This window comes from Mesoplodon bidens (genome assembly GCF_964165515.1).
Source record: "Mesoplodon bidens genome assembly, chromosome: 6".
NCBI classification, from domain to species: Eukaryota; Metazoa; Chordata; class Mammalia; order Artiodactyla; family Ziphiidae; genus Mesoplodon; species Mesoplodon bidens.
In genome coordinates this window covers 113,578,695-113,591,017 of record NC_138162.1, presented here as the reverse complement: position 1 = coordinate 113,591,017, position 12,323 = coordinate 113,578,695, and the positions used below count along the sequence as shown (strand labels likewise).

Genomic DNA, 12,323 nt, shown 5'->3' with positions numbered 1-12,323 from the left:
AACTAATTCACAGTATGTTTGTTGCAATAATAATGAGCTACAGACACAATCGCCTGTTAGAATGTCTTTAAAATCTTCCATCCGTTAAAAAGAAACAGTTAACCTGTTTTATTAACTTAATTATTTTTGAACTCAGTACAAGGATATTCTTTTTGATTAAAACTATTTAAAGTTTCCCTTAGGATTTCCTCTGAACCTGGAACATTTGTGCTGAGAATGGTTTTTGCAACTGGGTTGAAGAAGGTAACCTCTATTACCCAAACTTAGTTAGCTTTCTGCCTTTGCAGTGACACTTAGGAAAACTTACTCCACCAAGGAGCCTCCAGTGAAGCCCTTGAGGAGACAGCATTATTAATCACCAAGGGGCTGTCACCTACAATGTCAAGCTGATGCTGCTGCAGCTGTAGGAAGGGACCTGCTTCCCAGAGGCCCTCGTACTGGAATTAGGATGCACTTGGGAACTGGCAGGATGCCAGACAGGCAGCCGTGGCTGTAACGGGGCTCATGGCGGGGATCTTCTTGCTCAGAAACTTTTCATCAGAAGAGCAAACACATGACCTCCTTTACCTGGGCACGGACAGTAAGTCACACTGGGGGCCTGGGACTTGTTCACAGCATTGGCATGTAGAGGTCGTGAGCACCCTGACAAACCTGATCTTTATTTTTTTGTTTTGTTTTTTGTTTGTTTTTTGTTTTGAACATACTAACTTTTTATTCAGTTTGTTTCACAATAATGATAGTAATCTAATAGTGAAATAGTTTGATACAATAGCAATCAATGTTTAAAGTATTTTATGTTTTAAAGTATGGCTCAAGGAACACCCATTACTTAAATGCACTTAGACATAACAAGACAATATTTTTCTATTGGCATCATTGACACCTATGAACAAAAGCCTAATAGATAGATAAAGGTTTAACCTTCCTTTTCTTTGGTGGCTGTTGAGGGACTTTAAAAGAACAGATAACTCATTTCAACAGGAATCTGCTACTGATATTAACCTCTACATAATCCCTAGCTAAGACGTGGAATGCCAATAACAAACTTTTGTTAGCTTGACCTCCTCCACCCCCTAACAATAAAAGTTATCCCCAAACCCATGTTTTTATTTTAGATGTATTGATCTTCTAGTATAAGGCTTGGCCTTTTATTATTTTTATTTTTTAAAATATTTATTTATTGGCTATGTCGGGTCTTAGCTGTGGCACATGGGATCTTTTGTTGTGGCACGTGGACTTCTCTCTAGTTGTGGCACATGGCTCCAGAGCACGTGGGCTCTGTAGTTGCGGCACTTGGGTTCCCTAGTTGTGGTGCACAGGCTCAGTAGTTGCAGCACGCAGGCTTAGTTGCCCCCCAGCATGTGGGATCTTAGTTCCCCGACCAGGGATTGAACTGGCGTCCTCTGCCTTGGAAAGCGGATTCTTAACCACTGGACCGCCAGGGAAGTCCCAAGACTTGGCCTTTTAAATACCAAATGCAATCAGTGGCCAACAACCTGACTCCTTCTGGAGAGTGAGAAGAAAGCAGAACGGAGAAATTTCTTTGAATTGTTTGGTGACTTTTAGCAAATTTAAAGAGGTCAGTAAATCCTGAGGTTTGGAGCTAAACCTACTGGTAAATAGTTAATTACATTTCTTAGACACTGCAGTCTTTATCTTGTGATGAACCTGACCTTTAAATATCATAGAAATAAAGTCAGAAAAAATGGACCTCCAGAGAGAACTGAATCTAGGAGAAGTGTCCAGTTTTAGGAGCCCATGGAATATTTAGAATAAATGTTAACATGAAAATACATTTTGGCAGGAAAAGAGGCCAAGAAGGAAGGGAACTTGAAAATAAGGCCTTTGGTTTCCTGGCAGTCTAAAAGAGGCATTGGACTGACAGTAAATGGAATCATAGCCCAGATCACAACGATAATTTTGTGAGTGGTTGGAAACAACCTACTTGTCAAACGGAGAAAGATGGAAAGATTGATTAAGTGTGCCAGCGTGTGTTCTTTGTAGATCCCGAGAGACTGTCGAAGCTTCCCAGGTACAAGCCTCTGGCTGGCTGGTAATGATAACAATGACAGTATTGACAGTAGTAATAATAATGTCATTGCCAAGTGTGCCAAGCATTTTAGAAATGTGGGCTTCTTCGACCCAAGCAGCATTCTTTCATGAGGTAATTTTTCACATGGGGGAACTGAGGCCCCAAAAGATTAGGCAGCTTGGCCAACATCACGCAGCTGGTAAGTAGTGGAGCTGAAACTGGAAAGAAGACAACATTAGGCTGTTAGCCCGTTGTCTCAGTGAGTCGTAGAAGGAGTGGAATGAGAGATGAGAGAGTCTGAAATAACAGCATTACTCAAAAAGGCTGCAGCCCACAACCTGAGTATAAACGAACCACACATCCCCTCTGGGACTCAGAGCCTGCCTTCTTGTACCCCCTTAGTCTATGTTCTATTAACCTGGCTTGAGACCATTCTTCCTTGGATGCTTATAAACTCGAATCAGCTAAACAGTTTCCTACAAAGTCAGATATGGAAAATTGCCAAAATGTCCATCCTTTGGATAGAGTTTCTAAGTGGTTATAATTCTAGGAGTAAAATGATGGTGCCAGACACTCAGTAAATATTTGTTGAATGAATGAATGAGTTAATAAATGAATGAGTGAGAGGATAAGATACTTGGGTAGACGGTAGGTTGTTGGGAGTTATTCAGCATTCAGTAATAATTTATTGAGTGTCTACTGTGTACTGTGATTGATGTTTAGTGTCAGTGAGGACCAGCTCAGCAGCGAGCCGCTACTGTTTTCTCAAAGTGCAGGCTACAAAACCGTACTATAAATCCTCAGTTTTCTCCCTTGTAAAATAAAAGGTTTAACTGACGGTTTTTATGGTACCTTCCATTTCCCACTTTCTGTGAGCATATGATTCTCAATATATTTTTAAAATAAACTTTAAAATTTCAGAATAGTTTTAGATTTATAGTTGCTAACAATACAGAAACTTCGATATACCTATATCTCTATTATTTAACATCTTACATTCATGTGATATATTTGTTACAATTAATGAATTGATATTGATAAATTGTTATTAACTAAAGCCCATACTTTATTCATTTTTTCTTGGTTTTTTTCCTAATGTCCTTGCTCTGGACACCACATTACATTTACTGTCAAGTCTCCTTAGGGTCCTCTGGGCTGTGACCATTTCTTAGACTTTCCTTGTTTTTGATGACCTTGACAAATTTTGAGGAGTACTGGTTAGGTGTTTTGTAGAACGTCCCTCAATTGAGATTTGTCTAGTATTTATCTTGTGATTAGACTTGGGTTGTGTGTTTTGGGGAAGAAGGCCACAGAGGTGAAGTTCCATCTTCATCACATTATATCACGGGCACTTACTGGGAACGGACTCATCACAGTGGATGTTGACCTTGATCCTGGCCGTGGCAGTGTGTGTCAGGTTTCTCCACTGCAAAGTAGGTTGTCTTCTCCCCACCGCATGCCACATCCTTTGGAAGGAAGTCAGTCTGTACAGCCCACACCCGAGGAGTCAGGTTATGCTCCACCTCCTTGAGTACCTGCATACAGTTTTTGGAATTCTTCTGCACATGAGATGTGTCTGTTCTCCCTCATTTGTTCATATCAGTATGAACTCATGGATATTTTATTTTATACTTTGGATTATAATCCAATAGTACCTTCTTCTTTTCTTTTTTTTTTGGCTGGCTGTTTGGCTTGCGGGATCTTAGTTCCCCGACCAGGGATTGAACCCATGCCCTCGGCAGTGAAAGAATGGAGTCCTAACCACTGGACTGTCAGGGAATTGCCTCCAATACTACTTTAAAAATGTTATTTTGTTGCTCAAATTGTTCCAGCCTTGGCCGTTGGGAGTCCTTTTGGTTTTCTCCTGTGTCCTTTTGATATAAACCGTCATCAGATGTTAGGTTTTTTCCCCCAACATTTTCTTACTTTCTGACACTACAAGCTCATCTTGAATATTTCCTGTCCCAGTCCTAGAATCAGCCATGTCCTCAAGGAATGCTGGTTCCTTTTATTGGAAAATGGATTGGAAACGCAGACCCAGGCACTAGATGGACTCACTGCCACTGGAGTGTCATAACTTCTGGGCCCTCTCTGCTGATGGAGCTGGGAAATACAGGTGCATGTAGTAATCTATGTGCCCACATCTGTAGGTATTTCTCTATGTAACCATTGTATTTATATCAAGCTACACATTAGTTTATGTTGACGTCTCCAACTCTAATCTGTTTCTACATGAACTGTTCTGACCTTCTCCCCTTGCCGATGGGTAACCTCCCTCTCCTGTCCCCACCATCTGCCACTCATTTAGTTGTTCTGTTCCAGCATTTGTGTACAGCAGTGTCAGAATTGTTAACCCATAGCCTGCAATAAATAATTTTATCAACTAGGACACAGTGCTTATGTGCAGTGTCTTTTGCCCTCAGTTTTATAGGCCCCATTTACAAAGTTGCTCAGGTCAGCACCTTTCCCTCTACCCCAGGCTCCAGTGAGGTTGTTTTGTACATTTGTAATACAGTTAGATTGTTCTGTCACATTCTGCATTCCATCCTGTGATACCCCAACCTCTTAAATATACTTTTTTAATGTGCATGCATTAAGGATCAGTCTTCGTGCTGTAAAGGTCTATGGGTTTTGACAAATATGTAGTGTTAACTATTCACTATTACATTATGATACAGAATAGTCTCACTGCCCTAAAATATCTCCTGGACTTCACCTAATCTGTCCTCCCCCTGCCTGGAACTCTGGCAGTTATTGATCTTTTTACCATTTCTATAGTTTTACCTTTTTCAGACTATAATATAATTGGAAATATATAGTATGTAGCCTGTATAGACTGGCTTCTTTCACTTAGCAATATGTGTTTGAGTCATTCACGTGTTTTTAGAGTTCAATAGTTTATTTCTTCTTATCACTGAATAATTTTCCATGATACTGATATACCACAGTTTGTTCATCCTTTCACCTGTTGAAGGACATCTTTGTTGCTTACAGTTTTTACATTTATAAATAAAGGTGCTATAAAGGTTTATACAAGTTTTATGTTGACATACATTTTTGAATTTTTTGATCAATGTCTTTTTAACATTTTTCAGGTTGATTGTAATTGTTGTTTGTAATTATCTAGCTTTTATATGACTTCTCAAATATAGCCGTTTAAAAAATAATTTTCACATAAGTCTGTTCAGAATCAGGTACCATTTTTTATAAAAGTATAAACAATGAACCTGTAAGTGTTTTATGGAATAAGAGAACTCTAACTATAGGGCGTTTTAGAAGTATTTACATTTAATATTCTTTGAAATATGAGCAGACATGTGGTCTGCCGAGGCCATTTCTTTTACACTGCAGGGAAATTTATAGGTGTTAAATTAGCTGCAAAGTTGTTGCTTTATTGCTCACTAATAAAACATGTTAAAAATTGCATATTTCGAAATCCAAATAGAAGCATTTGCAAGTTGAAGTAATAAATACAACACTATTAGATAACTAAAACCAGCTCCCTTTGTGTATATACATATCAGATAGGACACAGGAAATGCCAAGAAATAGTAAGCTATGGAAATATTTTCCCTGGATATTTCATCTCTAAATACATGATATGTTTTTACATATATTATAATCCTATTAAAACATCACTTACTGTTTCATAGGATGTGGGCATGCATTAGAGTGGGAGGCAAATATATCCACTAAAATTAGCCTAAAACATGATAACAATTCTACCAAAAGAAAGGCTTTCTATAACACTGTCTTCTGTCCTTGGCAAGCTAGTCTTTGCTTATTCCAAACAGGGCTCCTTTGAGGATGAAGTAGCAAAAATTGTCCCCACATTGTTACCACCTTACAGAACTTTCACTGTGTTTTCCCACAGAATCCGAGTGACTTGTGCTGATTGGACCAGCAAGGCTGAAGTGTAAAATATCCTGCATCAGGAAAGCTTCAGCAGTGTATGCTGGGCTTCCCTGGTGGCCCAGTGGTTAAGAACCCGCCTGCCAGTGCAGGGGACACAGGTTCGAGCTCTGGTCCAGGAAGATCCCACATGCCGCAGAGCAACTAAGCCCGTGTGCCGCAACTACTGAGCCTGCACTCTAGAGCCCGTGAGCCACAACTACTGAAGCCCGTGTGCCTAGAGCCCATGCTCCGCAACAAGAGAAGCCAACGCAATGAGAAGCCTGTGCACCGCAATGAAGAGTAACCCCCCGCTCGCCGCAACTAGAGAAAAGCCCACGCGCAGCAACAAAGACCCAACGGTGCCAAAAATAGATTAATTAATTTTAAAAAGAAACAGTGTATGCTGTGTTTTATTTTGTGTCTTAAGTTACTCGATGTAAAATATTTCAGAAAATGGGGAAGGCCAAGTATCAGTGAGAATGAGGGGCTTAAGACTATCATACTTGTTCAGTGTGTTTCTCTTCTCCATAGAAATTAGAGCCTTTTTAGTGTCAGAAAATTAATGAGTCCAAACTGTGTTGGCAAATGCTGGGATTTTCTTCCCTGACCTAAAAGTTTCAGAGATTTCTCTACTGGGAGCCTGACTCACTCAGAGGTGAGGACTGGCTTCCCAAGAAGCTCGGGGGTGGGGGGGTGGTTAGGGCTTTAATTCAGTGGAAGAAATTCACAAGAGGATTCTTGGGAGTTTGATTCTCTCCAAAGCAGAACATTCCTTATGATCCATTTGACGGGGGCTTTTATAGATAGACTCTGCCCCTTTAATATACAAAATTATAACAGGGAAAAATCTTCTTCTACCTCTCTTTCACACAAAAAATATGTTTGTTTCTTTTATTTTGTTTTTTAGCTGGAGAAGCAGCAAGACGGAACAAGACATTGACCCCCTAGATCTTCTTGCCTTGTTCCCCGATACTCTCAATTATGCCAGCACAGGTGAGTTGATATACAGGTCTCTGGGGAAAGGACATTTACAGAGATTGTTCTTTCCCGTATCCCCGTGATGTGCCAAACTAAACTTACCAAGGATCCTCCAGGAGGAGAGGGATCGACACTCTGTCCCCTTCCCTTCTGAGGTTCAGCTTTCTAAGGGCTGAGATAGCCCTGACGGAGGGTCCCTGGTAGCGAAAAAAACATTAAACTTCCCCCAGGAAAAAAGAGGGAGTCTGAGTCAGGAGCTTAGGCTCAACACCAGAGCCTAGAGGTTTGTAGGGGAACAGCGTGTTCTAGATACAGTGCGCAGCTGTGTTTAGAAACCCAATTATACCCGGGCACCTTGGCAAAGTGGTCGTGTTTGTGGAACAGTGGCTGACTGTGTGAGTATAAATCCAATAAGCCTTAGGAGTCTGTGTCCTCAGGGCCACCCTGCTGCCTGCACAGGGTTCTGAAGCAGAAAGGACATCCTCACGGCAGGACAGGGACTCACTGGAGCCTGTCAGGATCAGTTTTCAACAGGGACACTATGTAGAAGTGATTAAAATCAGAACTTTTTAATTGAAGTACAGTTGATTTACAATGCTGTATTTCTGGTGTACAGCAAAGTGATTCATATATATATATATATATATATTCTTATATATATATATTCTTTTTCGTATCCTTTTCCATTATGGTTTATTACAAGATATTGAATATAGTTCCCTGTGCTATACAGTAGGACCTTGTTGTTTATCTATTTTATATATAGTAGTTTGTATATGCTAGTCCCAAACCCCTAATTTATACCCTGCCTTGGTAACCATAAGTTTGTTTTCTTCTTTTTAATCTATTTTATTGAAGTATGGTTGATTTACAATGTTGTGTTAATTTCTGCTGTGCAGCAAAGTGATTCAGTTATACATATTTATGCATTCTTTTTCATATTCTTTTCCATTATGGTTTATCACAGGATACTGAATCTAGTTCCCTGTGCTGTACAGTAGGACCTTGTTGTTTATCCATCCTGTATGTACTAGTTTGCATCTGCTAATCCCACACTCCTAATTGATCCCTCCCCACACTTTGGTAACCATAAGTTTGTTTTCTATGTTTGTGAGTCTGTTTCTGTTTTGTAAATAAGTTCACTTGTATCATATTTTAGATTCCACATATAAGTGATATCATATGATATTTGTCTTTCTCTGTCTGACTTACTTCACTTAGTATGATAATCTCCAGATCCATCCATGTTGCTACAAATGGCATTATTTCATTCTTTTTTATGACTGAGTGGTATTCCATTGTACATACATTACATCTTCTTTATCCATTCATCTGTCAGTGGACATTTAGGTTGTTTCCATGTCTTGGCTATTGTAAATAGTGCTGCAGTGAACATTGGGATGCATATATCTTTTTGAATTATAGTTTTATTTGGATATAGGCCCAGGAGTGGGATTGCTGGAACATATGGTAACTCTATTTTTAGTATTTTAAGGAACCTCCATACTGTTCTCCATAGTGGCTGCACCAATTTACATTCCCACCAACAGTGTAGGAGGGTTCCCTTTTCACTACACCCTCTCCAGCATTTATTATTTGTAGACTTTTTATGATAGCCATTCTGACTGGTGTGAGATGATACCTCATTGTAGTTTTGATTTGCGAGATAATGAGCATCTTTTCATATGCCTATTGGCCATCTGTATGTCTTCTTTGGAGAAAAATCTATTTAGGTCTTCTGCCCATTTTTTGATTGGGTTGTTTGTTTTTTTATTGTTAAGTTACATGAGCTCTTTGTATATTTTGGAAATTAATCCTTTGTCGGTTGCATTGTTTGCAAATATTTTCTCCCAGTCTGTAGGTTGTCTTTTCACTTTGTTTATGGTTTCCTTTACTGTGAAAAAGCTTGTAAGTTTGATTAGGTCCCATTTGTTTATTTTTGCTTATTTCTATTGCCTTAGGAGACTGAGCTTAGAAAACATTGGTATGATTTATGTCAGAGAATGTTTTGCCTATGTTCTTTTCTAGGAGTTTTATGGTATCCTGTCTTATATTTAAGTCTTTAAGCCATTGTCAGTTTATTTTTATGCATGGTTTGGGGGAGCATTCTAACTTCATTGATTTACATGAGGCTGTCCAGCTTTCCCAGTGCCACTTGCTGAAGAGACTCTCTTTTGTCCAGTGTATATTCTTGCCTCCTTTGTTAAGATTAACTGACCATAGGTGTGTGGGTTTATTTCTGGGCTCTCTACTCTGTTCCATTGATCCATATGTGTGTTTTTGTGCCAATACCCTGGTGTTTTGTAAAATCAGGACTTTTAATCGACTGATGAGTTCCTTCCCCCCTGGAACTCTGAAACAAGACTACTCCCTTTGGACTAAGTTTCCAGGTTCCTGGACAATTTGGGGAATGAAGAGTCCTTAAGAGGGAGATACTGAATTACCTACAATGTAGAGGGATGGAGGCTTAAGCAAATGCTTAGAAAAATAAAGAGAGATGCCCAAGTTTTGCATCCAAAACCAATGGAGGTCATACAGATTAATACGCCATTCACTGGGACTCACCAAGAGCTCAGGTGTTTGCCAAACTTGTTTAACTGCTGAAAAAAATTTCTTTTAAACTAAGAATCCTGAAGGACTAGATTCCAAGGAGCACTGGTTAGAAAATGCTTCTCGAATGGCAGAACTTTAGATACTAAATCATGACAAAGGAACAGTCAGTTTGGGGCAGGGGCTCTTTCCTCTTACCTGCCCTTATGATTGCTTGACTGTCTCAGGGTAGACTAGCCCCACAGGTCTGCGGCACTAATCACAGTGTTCTAGTAACTCCAACCCAAGGGGGGCAGAGGAGGGGGCGCTGCGCTGAGGTCACAGCCTTCTCCTTGGCTCCGTCCACCCATCCTTGGCCTTTGAAAACGACCCCCTGCAGTCACTCGTTGGCACCGGGTGTAAAGGATTTTCGTCCATTTTACTGTATATCCTCAGTGCCTAGACTCTGCCTGGCCCAGTTTAAACGGTCAATAACTGTGTGTTAAACATTGAACTTCTGGCCTTCTCTGTCCTGGCAAAGTTACTAGAAACCTAACACATTGTTTCCTTTGCGTAGTTTGTGCCTTGCACTGCAGGTCAGACCCTTGTGAAGGTTCAGGAAGTGTGAGAGCAGCAGTGACTGGGAAATCCTGACCGGGTTTGGTGGGCCCAGTCCTCAGCAACACATGGAAAATAACGTTTGATTTGTCAGTCCGATGAAACCCATATCTGCCCAAGTCAGACCAACCTGGCATGGTGGAGGCAGGGGTGCAGTGAAGCCATTTCAAGCTCTGCCAGCTGAATCACTATCCCCCCAACCCTGCGTTGCCCCGTCTAAGGATGACGGGCAGTGTGTTTAACAAGCTGTATGGCAACGTAAGTTTTATAAACAAATGTATATAAATAAATCATTATATAACTAAAAACCTAAAATATTCCCTTTTTGGGACTTCCCTGGAGGTCCAGTGGTTAAGACTTCACCTTTCAATGCAGGGGGATGTGGTTTCAATACTTGGTTGGGAAGCTAAGATCCCACATGCCTCGGGGCCCAAAAACCAAAACATAAAACAGCAATATTGTTACAGGTTCAATAAAGACTTTAAAAATGGTCCACATCAAAAAATCTTTAAAAAAATTCCCTTTTTATTCTCTCAACTAAACTAAACTCATCCTGAAGCTACTAACTGTGGTATAAATTAAAATGGTCATCCAATCATTCTAATTATTTCTAAATCATTATTGATGTTTAGAAATTACTGGGTGGTCTTATGTTTGATAAGCTCTCGTGAAGCTGGACGCTGCCCGTCTCTAAGCTATGATTCTGCAGAGGAAACGAGCTCTTCCGATGCCTTCCCTGTGAACTTGATGGTCTTAGACCTGGGGCCAGGCACTGGCTGCAGTGGGAGAGTGACCAGGCGGGCTGTCTCTCGTGTTCTGGATGCTGGCGCGTCTCACGGAGCTCGTACTTGGAGGGCCTTTGCTTCCACCCTCACCTACAGCACTGCCCCAGCCAGCCTGTCCCTCCACTTCTGCCCCCCTGGGCCCCTCCTGAGGGCAGGCAGGGACTGCGTCCGCTCAGCTGCCACCTTGGCCTGCTCGGCTCATGCACCAGCGTCCAGGTGCACCCGTCCCAAGTCCCACTGCCACCTGCTCGGTGGCCACTGGATGATGTCATTCGGTGATGCGTCGTCTAACCTCAGCTGTTTACCAGCCTTCAGGACTGTAGTTCTGTGTGATAACCTGCAGGAACACCATGCCAGTGCATGCAGGCTGAATATCAACCCTGGCCCCGTCCCTTCTGAGTGGTTCAGAGAGTCCTGAAGTCTTATGCGTGTGTTGGGGCTAGGCCGCGAACCCTCCCCTTCTATCTCATGGTACCTACCATTTCCTCCTCTGTCTCTCACCTCCGTACAGTGGCTCCCACGTTGATGTGTTCATTCCTGGAACCGTCCCTCAGGTAGTGTTGCCCTTCGGATGCTCTGTCTCTGAGCTGAAGCAGGAGAAGGCCCCCTCCACTGGCCTGATGGAGCCACAGTTGCCAGGCTAAGCTGCCTTATTCTCTTCGTGACTTGCTCCCCACTACACCCTGAGTCTCTGGAACCATACCAGACAGTAACCCCAGCATCTACCCCTGGCAGCTGACTGTTGCCCACACAGCTCACCATCTTCTGGATTAAGCCTGTACATTTTCCCCCAGTTTTAATGAGAAATAATTGACGTACAGCACTGTATAAAGTTAAGGTGTTCAGCATAATGGTTTGACATATATTGTGAAAAGCTTACCACAATAAGTTTAGTAAACTTACATCTCATATAGATAAAGAAAAGAAGTTTTTCTTCTTGTGATGAGAACTCTTAGGATCTACCCTCTTAACTTTCAAATAAACCATACAGCAGTGTTAACTGTCGTCACCCTGATGTACGTCACATCCCCAGGGCTTATTTATCTTATAACTGGAAGTTTGCACCTTTGACCAATCTTATTCCACCCCCCGCTCCTGCTGCCTTTGGTACTTTGGTAACCACACATCTGATCTCTTTTTCTTGCCGTTTTTCTTTTCAAGACTCCACATGTAAGTGAGATCATACAGTACTTGTCTTTCCCTGTCTGACTTATTTCACTTAGCACAATGCCTTCAAGTTCTATCCACATCTTGCAAACGGCAGGATTTTCTTCTTTCTTATGGCTGATTATTCCATTGTACGTATATACCAAAACTTCTTTATTCCTTCATCTTTCAGTGGTCACCTCAGTTGTTTCCACGTTTTGGCTGTTGTAAATAATGATGCTATGAATATAGGGGTAACAGATCTTTCTTCAACGTAGTGTTTTCGTTCCCTTCGGATATATACCCAGAAGTGGAATTGCTGGATTGTATGGTAGTTCCAT

The 12,323-nt window shown here is 41.2% G+C and overlaps 1 long non-coding RNA gene across 1 annotated transcript in view; it reads left to right on the top strand.

Moving 5' to 3' along the window:
* The window catches only part of LOC308618887, an 85,956-nt gene that overhangs the window by 29,094 nt on the left and 44,539 nt on the right, over positions 1-12,323 (top strand). The window contains exons 4-6 of the long non-coding RNA XR_014016097.1: positions 4,001-4,148; positions 5,907-6,285; positions 6,834-6,919. This is a non-coding gene — a long non-coding RNA (uncharacterized lncRNA). The remainder of the gene's footprint in view (positions 1-4,000; positions 4,149-5,906; positions 6,286-6,833; positions 6,920-12,323) is intronic.